The sequence below is a fragment of the Equus quagga genome, chromosome 6, assembly GCF_021613505.1.
Source record: "Equus quagga isolate Etosha38 chromosome 6, UCLA_HA_Equagga_1.0, whole genome shotgun sequence".
NCBI classification, from domain to species: domain Eukaryota; kingdom Metazoa; phylum Chordata; class Mammalia; order Perissodactyla; family Equidae; genus Equus; species Equus quagga.
The window spans coordinates 46,703,858-46,717,407 of record NC_060272.1 but is presented as its reverse complement, the minus strand read 5'-3'; the positions used below and the strand labels follow the sequence as shown (position 1 = coordinate 46,717,407).

Sequence of the window (13,550 nt, the reverse complement as noted above, 5' to 3'; positions counted from 1 at the left end):
GTAAAGAAACCACCAGGAGAGTAGAACAGGCTCTCAAAACAGAAAATCAATATCCACTTACACGGAAATGGAATCTAACCCTAATCACCTGACTGAAGTATATATTTGGAGTATTGTGTGATGTGAAGTGGGGAAAAACCAGGAAATGGAATCTCCTACCTGTGCAAAGATGTTGCGTGTTCCCAGGAGTAGAGTTCCCGATGGAGAGAACTGAAGAAGGGGCCATGATGCATCCTATAAGCAAGAGAGGCAGGCTGTGAAGGAAGACTGACCTCCTTGTGAAGGTAGAAGTCTCTGGTGCCCTTCCTTTTGATGCCCAAATTAAAAATTTTATGTTAGCTAGAAATTTATCCTTTCCCTGCCAGTGCTCCAGTAGAGAAATTTGCAGATACCTGCACAGTGTGATGTACTTATCTGAAGAGACCAAAAAAACACGTTGGCCTCAGGGAAGACGGTATCAGCCCGGCTGAGTGGACTATGGGTCAGAGTACCAAGTGGTGATTAGCAGTACTGTTAGGCAGTCCCAGCAGGAGCAATCTTAGAAAAACATTCTAGAGAAATCTAAGACCAAACCTGCTCACCCGTATAGAGTGGAGAATACTTCTGTGAATGAGGAAAAGAGGGAACTAGGAAATATTTGTATTTCATAACACACGAATTGCTTACTCTTTAGGAAAAGAATACAAGCATAATTTCATACTTAAGTTCATGTAATCACATGCTATTTTATGACACCCTGATAGCATTTGTAAGTAAAAAAATATTACAAATTCAGTAGTAGCCCATCACCAGTGAAATGTCCTTGTACGAACAAGTTTTTGGTGAGAGTTACTGCTTTGTCAGTAGCAACATGGCTGAGTTCTATTTGAACCACAGCGAACACATGAACTAAAGTCTAGTATTTGGAAAATTATAGGTCAAATGAAAATAAGCCTATACTATAAGGTTAACCAAAGAATGTAAAACAAATTGATAATGATGAAGCTAACAGTCCTATATAATTAAAGAATAAGAATAGTGGTGAATAAGAACTGTGACCAACCCCAACATAACGCTGTTGATATACTGATAATAAAAGATACTTCCAGAAAGTAGGAGGCCTTTCAAGTATCTGCAATGCACAAGTAGCAAACACTGCAAAGTTGTTTAATAGCCAGTGGAATACTGATTTAGAGTCCTCAGTAAATTCTAGAATAAATTTAGTTTATGAATCCCACATTTTGGTAATTCTTAATAACTCACTGTCTGTAACAGTTAAGAATGCTTTGGGCTTTGTATTACAGAAAACTGCAGCTGACTGTGGCTTAAGCCATAAGAATATTGTTTAAGTAACAAAAGCCTGGATGCATATGTTTTGGGCATTAGATCAACAGCTCCAAATTTTGGGGCATTTGGTTGACGTTTCTGTGGTTCTCTTGGTCTTCCCTGCAGCACCAGGCATCATGTCCTCAGGCCTCAGAATTAAAAGACAAGAAGCAAGGGTGTGGCTAGGGTGATGACAGAGCTGCTGTCACTTGCCTGTCTGCTTTTATCAGGGAAGAAAACTTGTTCCTAGAACCCTGCCCAGGAGATCTCCTTTTATGTCACATAGACCAGAACTGGGTCCTATGGCCATGTAAGCTGCAAGGGAGACCAGGAAAATGAATATATAGCTTTTTGTAGTTTCTACAGAGAGCGATGGGCAAGGAAGAAAGAAGTTGGGAATGGCTGTTGGATAGTTCTTTAAGTGTTGGCCATATTTCCCATGTTGGAAATTCTTTACTCTCTCTGGATTTCTAACAACATGAAGTCAAGACTTCTTATCTTGGCACAAGTCCTTCATAAATAGGCTTCTGTCTGCCTCTCTAGCCTCATCCTCCAGGTCCCATAGGCAACCTGGGTTCTGACCATCATGGACCAATTGTAGTTCCTGTACCTCAGCATCCTGTCCTATAGCTCTGTCTTAGTTTTGTAATTCACCATTTAAGACACAGTCTGTGAAGTATTTCCAGCCTTCTCTATGACCCCAGGAAAAAGTCATTCTCTCTTCTAAGATCCCACAGCATCCTGTATTCTGCTATAGCACTTGATCACGTTGTTTTGTGTCTGTTTGTTTATTTGTCAATTTTCTTCACAAACCCTGAAGGACAGGGATTTTATTATGCTCATCTTTGTGTGGCACCTTGCACAGTGCCAGGCATGTAATAACAGCTCCATAAAAACTTGTTGAACAAATGAAGATGGATGCAAGAATGAATCATTGGATATTATTCAATCCTTGATGTCCTAGGTATAAATGTCACAGATGTAGGCACAATTTTCTTTCTTCTTTCTTTTTTCTTCAGCAGTTTTCAGTGTTTTTCTTCAGCCTCCTGCACACTTTTTCCTGGATACTCACCTTACCTGTGTAGCACAGGACTGAGAGGCTGCTGCTTCTCCGGGCAGCTCCGTCGTCACTCCCTTTTGTCTTCTTCCTAAGCCTCAGGCCCAGGCTGACAGCTTGCTGCATTTCCTTTCCTGCGTTTACATAGGTAGTCTCTGTGTTATGTGCCTCCAACACCAAGGCTGCACAATCTCAAAGGGCCTCAAAAATACCCTGTCTGCTAAAGGAAGCAACCTTTTGTCTCCTCACTTTGTTACGGACTCATTTTACCAAATGCATTTTTTCTCACTCTATTCTCTAATGGGAGAGATTGTTTTATCTCCATGAGAAAATACTTTGTCATAAAAGAATAGACTGGTTTCCTATTTGAAGATCTTTACCACATCCTTACTTGCCCGGCTCAGTTATACCTGGAATTCTGGGTTGGGGGTGGAGGTGGGAGGTCAGCAAGAAACATTTCACTGCTTTCTGCCTGTTATTTGTTTACGGTTTTGAAAATGCTCTGTCTCCAGGAGGGAAGTAATGGTGCTCTTCCCAAATTCTCTCACTGACTTTCAAATGGGCTTAAACACTGATTTCCCCAGACTTTGACCTAATATATTCTACACAATATGAATCTGAGGTTGAATTTCTAGGTGCACACAGGATGTGTGGGTAAGAGGTTGAGGGGCCGAGTACTCAGGGTTCAGAATGAAGAACAATCTGGAGGATTTGTCAAGGGGTAGGGGACCAGAAACAGTGCAGAGGTGACAAGGGTGTGAGCCTCTCTGCGACCACATGAGTTATCATAACTTGAATTGACTTTAATATGATTAATTAGGGGACATTATATTTTATAGAGTGCATTGGCTCTAATTGGACTGAGACTGGTAATTAGCATCAATCAGAACAACACTGCTGCTCTGGTGGCAGCCAGCTTTGTTTAAATGCCTAGGTGATAAGACAATGGATGATGAAGACGATAGGAACATGCCTTTACATAAGCACTGTGCTGATGGTAGCTCTGATGGTGATTCAAAAAAAAAAGTCAAATGAATAAAACCTTTAAAAAAAAAAAAAAGAAAAGCGATCGGCCCTACAGTGAAGTGCAACTGTGCCTCCAAAAATATAGGGAATATTTTAGTTGTCAAAATAGCTGACGTGGGTGAGAGACTTACTGGAAATTCGTGGGTAGGGACCAGAGATGCTAAACTCCCTGCAATCCACAGGACAGACCCACACAAGGAAGAATTGGCTTGCCCCAAATTTAAAATGTTAAAAGTTACATTTCCTCAGTCTACTCCTGCCTCAAGGATAGACATGGCAGCTGGAGAAAAAGCAACGCATTGGGTTTATAGCTACACACGAAATTCTTAAAGGAAAACCTTTATTGTTGACATTTTGGAATCTGAAACTCTATGGCTCTCTAACTGTCTCACTGAAAGGAAAGTGTTTTTGTTTTTATTTAATCTATTTTGTCATTCATGTAACAGGAGTTTTCTTCAGGAGGTAACTAACAACCTCTTTTAGCAGGACAGACAATAACAGAGCAAATACTTCCCAGATTTGATCCCAGTATTTACATATTCCCTTAACCAGAAGTGAACTTTACTGTACTTGTCAGTTCTCATCTCCGCTTTGGGCGAGTTGTTGTTTTTTTTTTCCCAAAGATTTTATTTTTCCTTCTTCTCCCCAAAGCCCCCCAGGACATAGTTGTGTATATACATATTTCAGTTGTGGGTCCTTCTAGTTGTGGCATGTAGGACGCTGCCTCAGCATGGCTTGACGAGCAGTGCTAGGTCCATGCCCAGGATCCAAACCCTGGGCTGCCGAAGCACAGTGTGTGAACTTAACCACTTGCCACGGTGCTGGCCCCTTTTCATCTTCCTTTTTTCTTGTTGTGTTTTTTGTTTTTTTTTCTTCTTCTCCCCAAAGCCCCCCAGTACATAGTTGTATATTCTAGTTGTGAATGTCTCTGGGTGTGCTATGTGGGACGCCACCTCAACACGGCCTGATGAGCAGTGCCATGTCCATGCCCAGGATTGGAACCTGTGAAACCCTGGGTCACCAAAGCAGAGTGCACAAACTTAACCACTTGGCCAAGGGGCCACCCCAGGCAAGTTTTCATTCAAAAGAAAATCATTCTTGTGGAAGAGGAAAATGTTGGCCAACTTATACTTCTTTTTTTTTAATTATTGAGTTAATGATAGGTTACAATCTTGTGAAATTTCAGTTGTACATTAACGTTTGTCATTCGTGTTGTAGGTGCACCACTTCACCCTTTGTGCCCACCCCCCACCCTACCTTTCCCCTGGTATCCACTAAACTGTTCTTAGTCCATAATTTTAAATTCCTCATATGAGTGGAGTCATACACAGATTATCCTTCTCTAGCTGGCTTATTTCACTTAACATAATTCCCTCAAGGTCCATCCATGTTATTGCAAATGGAATGATTTTGTTCTGCTTTGCAGCTGAGTAGTATTCCATTGTATATATGTACCACATCTTCTTTATTCATTCGTCTGTTGATGGGCACTTAGGTTGCTTCCATGTCTTGGCTATTGTAAATAATGCTGCAATGAACATTGGGGTGCATAGAACTTTTGGGATTGCTGACTTCAAGCTCTTTGGATAAATACCCCGTAGTGGGATGGCTGGATCGTATGGCAGTTCTGTTTTTAATTTTTTGAGGAACCTCCATACTGTTTTCCATAGTGGCTGCACCAGTTTGCATTCCCACCAGCAGTGTATGAGGGTTCCTTTTTCTCCACAACCTCTCCAACATTTGTTACTATTAGTTTTAGATATTTTTGTCATTCTAATGGGTGTAAGGTGATATCTTAGTGTAGTTTTGATTTGCATTTCCCTGATGATCAGTGATGATGAGCATCTTTTCATGTGCCTATTGGCCATCCGTATATCTTCTTTGGAGAAATGTCTGTTCATGTCTCCAGCCCATTTTTTGATTGGGTTGTTTGATTTTTTGTTGTTGAGTTGTGAGAGTTCTTTATATATTATGGATAGTAAGCCTTTGTCAGATATATGACTTGCAAATATTTTTTCCCAGTTAGTGGGTTGTTTTTTTGTTTCAATCCTGTTTTCCCTTGCCTTGAAGAAGCTCTTTAGTCTGATGAAGTCCCATTTGTTTATTCTTTCTATTGTTTCCCTTCTCTGAGAAGGCATGGTGTCCAAAAAGATCCTTTTAATACTGATGTCAAAGAGTGTACTGCCTACGTTTTCTTCTAGAAGCCTTATGGTTTCAGGTCTCACCTTTAGGTCTTTGATCCATTTTGATCCATGAGTTTATTTTGGTGAATGGTGAAAAAGAATGGTCAATTTTCATTCTTTTACATGTGGCTTTCCAGTTTTCCCAGCACCATTTGTTGAAAAGACTTTCTTTTCTCCATTACAAGCCCTCAGCTCTTTTGTCGAAGATAAGCTGTCCATAGATGTGTGGTTTTATTTCTGGGCTTTCAATTCTGTTCCATTGATCTGTGCACCTGTTTTTGTACCAGTACCATGCTGTTTTGATTACTGTAGATTTGTAGTATGTTTTGAAGTCAGGGATTGTGATGCCTCCCGTTTTGTTCTTTTTTCTCAGGATTGCTTGAGAAATTCTGGGTCTTTTGTTGCCCCATATGAATTTTTGGATTCTTTGTTCTAATTCTGTAAAGAATGTCATTGGGATTCTGATTAGGATGGCGTTGAATCTGTAGATTGCTTTAGGTAGAATGGACATTTTAACTATGTTTATTCTTCCAATCCATGTACATGGAATGTCTTTCCATCTCCTTATGTCGTCAACCAATTCTCTCACAAAGACCTTGTAATTTTCATTATATAGGTCGGTCCTTCACTTCCTAGTTAAATTTACCCCAAGGTATTTTACTCTTTTTGTTGCGATTGTGAATGGTATTGTGTTCTTGAGTTCTTTTTCTGTTAGTTCGTTATTGGAGTATAGAAATGCTACTGATTTATGCAAATTGATTTTGTACCCTGCAACTTTGCTGTAGTTGTTGATTACTTCTAAGAGTTTTCCAATGGATTCTTTGGGGTTTTCTATATATAAGATCATGTCGTCTGCAAACAGCGAGAGTTTCACTTCTTCCCTCCCTATTTGGATTCCTTTTATTCTTTTTTCTTGCCTGATTGCTCTGGCCAGGACCTCCAGTCCTATGTCGAATAAGAGTGGTGATAGAGGGCATCCTTGTCTCGTTCCTGTTTTCAGGGGGATGGCGTTCAGTTTTTGCCCATTGAGTATGATGTTGGCTATGGGTTTGTCATATATGGCCTTTATTGTGTTGAGGTAGTTTCCTTCTATGCCCATTTTGTTCAGAGTTTTTGTCATAAATCACTGTTGGATCTTGTCAAAAGCCTTCTCTGCATCTATTGAGATGATCATGTGGTTTTTATTCCTCAGTTTGTTGATGTGGTGTATCATGTTGATTGATTTGTGGATGTTGAACCATCCCTGTGTCCCTGGTATGAATCCCACTTGATCATGATGTATGATCCTTTTGATGAATTGCTGAATTCTGGTTGCCAAAATTTTGTTTAGAATTTTTGCATCTATGTTCATCAGTGATATTGGTCTGTAGTTCTCTTTTTTCGTGGTGTCCTTGTCAGGTTTTGTTATCAGCGTGATGTTGGCCTCATAGAATGTGTTAGGAAGTGTCCCATCTTCCCTAATTTTTTGGAATAGCTTGAAAAAGATAGGTAGTAAATCCTCTCTGAAAGTTTGGTAGAATTCCCCAGGAAAGCCATCTGGTCCTGGGGTTTTATTCTTTGGGATGTTTTTGATTGCTGTTTCAATCTCTTTCCTTGTGATTGGTCTGTTCAAATTGTCTGCCTCTTCTTGAGTGAGCTTTGGGAGATTGTAGGAGTCCAAGAATTTATCCATTTCCTCTAGGTTATCCATTCTGTTGGTATATAGTTTTTCATAGTATTCTCTTATAATGTGCTGTATTTCTGCAGAGTCTGTTGTTATTTCTCTTTCATTTCTGATTTTGTTTATTTGAGCTTTCTCCCTTTTTTTCTTTGTAAGTCTGGCTAGGGGTTTGTCAATTTTATATATCTTCTCAAAAAAACAGCTCTTTGTTTCATTGATCATTTCTACTGCCTTTTTCATTTCAATAGTATTTATTTCTGCTCTGATTTTTATTATTTCTCTCCTTTTGCTGACTTTGGGCTTTATTTGTTCTTTTTTCTCTAGTTCAGTTAGGTGTAGTTTAAGATTGCTTATTTGGGATTTTTCTTGTTTGTTAAGATGTGCCTGTATTGTGATGAATTTTCCTCTTAATACAGCTTTTGCTGTATCCCATATGAATTGGTATGGCATGCTATCATTTTCATTTGTTTCCAGGTATTTTTTGATTTCTTCTTTAATTTCTTCAATGATCCATTGCTTGTTCAGTAGTGTGTTGTTTAGTCTCCACATCTTTGTGCCTTTCTCAGCTTTTTTCCTGTAATTAATTTCTAGCCTTATAGCATTATGATTGGAGAAGATGCTTGTTATTATTTCAATTTTTTTAAATTTGTAGATGCTTGCCTTGTTTCCCAACATATGGTCTATGCTTGAGAATGTTCCATGCATGCTTGAGAAGAATGTGTATTCAGCTCTTTTAGGGTGAAGTGATCTGTATATGTCTATTAAGTCCAATTGTTTTAGTTTTTCATTTAGCTCCACTATTTTCTTGTTGATTTTCTGTCTGGATGATCTGTCAATTGATGTGAGTGGGGTGTTGAGGTCCCCTACTATTATTGTGTTGTTTTTAACATCTTCCTTTAGGTCTGTTCATAGTTGCTTTATGAATCTTGGTGCTCCTGTGTTGGGTGCATAGATATTTATAAGCATTATTTCTTCTTGATGAAGTGTCCCTTTGATCATTATATATTGTCCCTCTGTGTCTCTCCTTACCTGTCTTATTTTGAAATCCACTTTCTCTGATACAAGAATTGCAAGACTTGCCTTTTTTTCTTGCTATTAGCTTGAAGTATTGTCCTCCACCCCTTCACCCTGAGCCTGTGTTTGTCCTTGGGGCTGAGGTGTGTTTCTTGGAGGCAACAAATTGTTGGATCTTGTTCTTTAATCCATTTTGCCACTCTGTGTCTTTTTATTGGAGAGTTCAATCATTTACATTGACAGTGATTATTGATGCATGTGGACTTAATGCTCTCAATCTGTCGCTCATTATCTTGTTTTCCTGCATTTCTTTTCCTGTGTGCTTTAGCCTACCCATTTAATACTGCAATTTCTTATGCTGGGTTTCTTAGATTTTTCCTTATTTATGATTTGTGACTCTTCTGTATTTTATTTTAGTGTCTACCCTGAAGTTTGTATTTAGAATCTCATGTATAATATAGTCTATTCTCTGGTGGTCTCTTACTTACTTGGCCAATACTGATTTAGACCCTTTGCTCTTCCCCTCCTAAATAATTATTTTCATTTCTTATTTCAACTCGTCTTATTAATTTGTAGTTAGAGTGATAAGATCGTCCTTGCTTTGGTAGTTTCCTTACCTTTACCCTAATGCTATAATTGAATAATTGCTATCTTGTTCTGGTTCTATCCATCGGTCTCCCTAGTCTGTGGATTGTGAGCCCTTTCTCCCTTTTTCTTTTTTCAGGTATGAGAGCCTTCTTGAGGATTTCTTGTAGTGGAGGGCTTTTAGTTACAAATTCCCTTAACTTTTGTTTGTCTGGAAAAGATTTAATTTCTCCCTCATATCTGAAGGAAATTCTTACTGGATAAAGTATTCTTGGCTGTAGATTTTTATCTTTTAAAGCTTTGAATATGTCACTCCATTCTCTTCTAGCTTGTAAGGTTTCTGTAGTGAAATCTGCTGAAAGTCTGATAGGGGCTCCTTTATAGGTTATTCTCTTCTTTTTTCTTACTTCCCTGAGTATTCTTTCTTTATCTTTCCTTCTTGCCAATTGTACTACTATGTGCCTTGCAGTAGGTCTTTTTACACTGACAAATCTAGGAGATCTGACAGCTTCCTCTACACACATTTCTCCATCAATCCCTAGATATGGGAAGTTCTCTTCAATAATTTTGTTAAGCACACTTTCTGCTCCATTTTCCTTTTCCACGTTCTCAGGAATTCCTATGATCCTTAAGTTCTTACTCCTCATTGAATCCATTATCTCTTGGAGATTTTCCTCATTTTTTTTAATTCTTAGTTCTCTTTCTTCCTCTGTCTGGAGCCATTCAGCCTGTCTGTCTTCAATTATGTTAATTTTCTCTTCTATGGTGTCTACACGGGCATTCAGGGAATCCGTATTCTGTTTTATCTGGTCCATTGTGTTTTTCATCTCTAGCAATTCTGTTTGATTCTTCTTTATGATTTCAATCTCTTTTGTGAAGTAACTCCAGAACTAATTGGCTTGTTTCTCTATCTTTCTCTCTACCTCATTGAGTTTTTTGATTATAGCTGCTCTGAACTCATTATCACTTAGTTTACCTAATTCCAAGTCCTCAGGACTTAATTCTATGTTTTTATTGTTTTCCTTCTGGTCTGGGGCTTTTATAAATTGTTGGATGGTAGAGGAGCGGTTTTTTCGCATGGTGGTAGAATTCGGTTGCAGTTACAGCCTGTTGCCACTAGATGGGGGTCGAGAGCCACGTGTTCTGAGCTCTCCGCCTTCCAGCAAGATGCCAGGACTGAAGGGCTGCTATTCTCCCACGCCGATCTGGATTCAGATCAGTTCTGTTCTCTGATGTCCTGAGGCCCTGGGTTTATGGGATCCCTGCACACGGAAGCTTTCCCTCGTCAGCAGGTTTCCACTGAACCAGTGGCAGGAGTCCTGGATGATCCCCTGGTCGCGCGGCCCCTCCCCCGCTCCCTCCCAGACCCGTGCAGCAGGGATCGCACACGCTAGGCGGGGAGCCACGTTCTCTCCTACCCATTCCAGTGCCTCTGAGGCCGTCAGCAAGGTTTATGATCTCTGCCTTCTTGGTATTGTAAGTCTCTAACGTGTTGGCATTAGATTTATTCTCTGAAATTCAGTTTTTCCAATCCTTTGTTGTATTTTGGAGGGGAGAGAATCCAGGGTCAGCTCAACCTGCCATTTTGCTCCACCCCTTCCTCCAACTTATACTTCTTTTAGGTGTTATAAATAAATCTGGAAGTGTCTTTAATTTGCCCTCGCTGTAGGATAAAATTTGGCTTAGTATAGTTACTGTCTCTTGGCACTTTTTCTTTTTTTTAAACTATCTTCTCATGCCCATGAAAAGTCAATGCTCATGTAGATTGTCCATTTTGGGAGTTAATATGTCTTTTCTCTGTTTACTTCTAAGTAAACATGATTCTTTCACATGACTCTTAAGTTTGATTACTGTATCTTGCAATATTCCTATGGGTTTAAGAATGAATTTGTTTCTATTTATCGTGCTCAGAACAATGTGTGCTTCTTTATTCTGAGGTCTCATGTCTTTATTCACTTCTGAAAATCTCTTAGCCATTTTCTCTTCCTATCCAGATCTTTTCATTCTATCTTCTCCTTCTCTTAACTTTTCTTTCATATTTTCCATCTTTTAATTTCTCTGTGTTGCCTTCTGGGTTATCTGCATAGATTTATCTTTCGATTCACTAATATTCTCTTCTGCTGTATCTAAACAATTATTTACCAAATCTATTGAGTTATTTTTAATGACTCTGTTTCCTTTCCATGATTTTTTTAATGGTCCAACTTCTTTCAGTTTTAATTCTCTGCTCATTTAAAAACTATATATTCTATCTCTGTGACCATTTTAAACATGTTTATATTAAACTCCCCTTCAGATTACCTTATTATCATAGTTGTGAAATCTCCACTTTGTTGGGACTGAGGGTCCTCTTGTTGGCCACTAAACTTTCTCATGTAATTACTACTTACAAATTCATCTTCCATAAGAGTTACCTTTCCTAGCAGTTTCACCTGAACTTGGAAGGCATCCCTCACAGGTGGTTTTACATCCACTTGACTGAAGTTCTGAACCATCATGTTTTTTAGTTTGAGATTTCTGCATAATGTGGGTGGTGTCAATTTAGATCCTTTCACTTAAGTATAGATTTGATTCCTCCATGTGGACTGTTTCCTCCTCATCCTCAGGCAGATAGATGGCTGTCTCTGGGCTCTAAGGCCTGATGACCTCATGGCAGGACAATTCTTTCTCACCTTCTCCTTTTAGGCAGAGAATGGAATTCCTGCTTGTACAGGATCTGTGCCTTAAGTTTCATCTCCACAAAGTATTAAGGCCCTTGTTATGGTGTCCTGGTGCCTCATGGGCAGTGCAACTTTAATCCCTTTTTACTCTGAGCCTTTAAATTCCATCTTCATTTTAACCTGGAGATTTTTTTCCAAGTGTTGAGATTGGCTACATACTGTTAAAATAATTTAACACGCTGCCTTTGAGCCCTTGCTGCACCTGCACCTGGTGCCTGTAGGGTGGGGCAGTGGTGGGGGTGTGGGGTGCTATGGCCCCAGAGCATGAGCTTGTGCTTAACTGGGGCTGCCTCCACACCCATCCCCTGCTGGGGGCCCTTTTTACCAAAGGCTACAAGGCGGCACAAAATAATAAAATAAAATACTTTAAAATGTTTTATGAGATTTCTATTTTTTGTTTTTGTTGTTGTTGTTGGAGGGATAGAGGGTTTTTTTTTCCCCTTCTGCTCAGCCTACCATTTTAATGAGAATTCGTTCTTGGTCTATTTTTACCCTCAAATTGTTTTTTACTCTGGTACAGGTTAGGTGTTCAAGAAGTGGCTATTGAAATGTTATATAATTAAAGTATACATCATATTCTGGCCAAGTTGAACCTTGTGTAAAGGAGCTTTAAATCAACATTATGGAAAACACAGAGAGCAAAACACGAATGCTGCTTTTGGTGGTGTATCAGTTTGCTTACTCATTTTATAGTGAATTTTTTTTCTCTTTTCCACCACTGAATTTCCAGTTAGGCTTATCTGAGAAATTGATTCTTTTTTTTTTTCAATTGCAGCAACATTGGATTATAACACTATATAAATTTCAGATGTACATTATATTTCAAATTCTATGTAGATTATGTCGTGTTTACCACCCAAAGACTAATTACAATCCATCACCACACACCTGTGCCTAAGAACCCCTTTCACCCTCCTGCCTCCCCCCTTCCCCTCTGGTAACCACCAATCCAATCTCTGTTGCTATGTGTTTGTCCCTTTTTTTTTCTTCTCCTTATGAGTGAGATCATATGGTATTTGACTTTCTCTCTCTGACTTATTTCACTTACCATAATACTCTCAAGGTCCATCCATGTTGTCACAAATGGCCAGATTTCATTTCTTATGGGAGAGTAGTATTCCGTTGTATATATATACCACATCTTCTTTATCCATTTGTCCCTTGATGGGCACTGAGGTTGCTTCCAAGCCTTGGCTATTGTGAATAAGGCTGTGATGAACATAGGGCTGCATGTATCTTTATGCATTAGTGTTGAGAAATTGATTATTTATAGTTCTGTAATTAAGTGAAGGAGTCTTGGGCTTAGGAGATTCTTGGTTTAAGTGAAGGAGTCTTGGGCTCAGCAGATTCTAGGCTTAATTCCAAATATGTCACATTCAAATGTTCAAGTCACATAGTAGGCACTCAGTAATCACTTGTTGAGAGAAGAAATGAATGAATGACCTTCTGAGTATCAGTTCCTCCCAAGTAAAAACATGGGTAATGATAGTAATCCCCTCATAGGGCTTTGAGAATTAAGTGAAGAATCCGGCATAGTATTTTAGCTTAAAGTAAGAGCTCAGTAATTGTCCACTAGTATTATTCCATAGAGTTACATGAGATGCATATCTCAGGGCCCAGACATAGAAGAATTCAAATAATTATGAATTCTTTACCTTTTCTTTTATTTCTCCTATCACTTCCATTATCTATGTCTTCTTTGGCAAAATGTCTACTCTTTATAGGGTTGCACTCATAGATGATAGTAAGATTCCAACTTGAATTCATAGTTCTATGATTTCCCTCAAGCCTAAATTTCAGGAAAAAAAAAACCCTGACATTTTTATATATTAATGACAATGGAATGGTTGATCTCCAGGTAAGTTTTTTTTTTTTTTGAGGAAGATTAGCCCTGAGCTAACATCTGCTACCAATCCTCCTCTTTTTGCTGAGGAAGACTGGCCCTGAGCTAACATCCACGCCCATCTTCCTCTACTTTATATGTGGGATGCCTACCACAG

The 13,550-nt window shown here is 39.0% G+C and overlaps 1 non-coding gene across 1 annotated transcript; it reads left to right on the top strand.

Annotated features, from left to right (window-relative positions):
• The first annotated feature begins 11,726 nt into the window (after positions 1-11,726).
• On the top strand, positions 11,727-11,889 carry LOC124241439 (small nucleolar RNA SNORA76). The gene has a single exon (XR_006889217.1). It is a non-coding gene; the product is annotated as a small nucleolar RNA SNORA76 (small nucleolar RNA).
• The last annotated feature ends 1,661 nt before the right edge of the window (positions 11,890-13,550 follow it).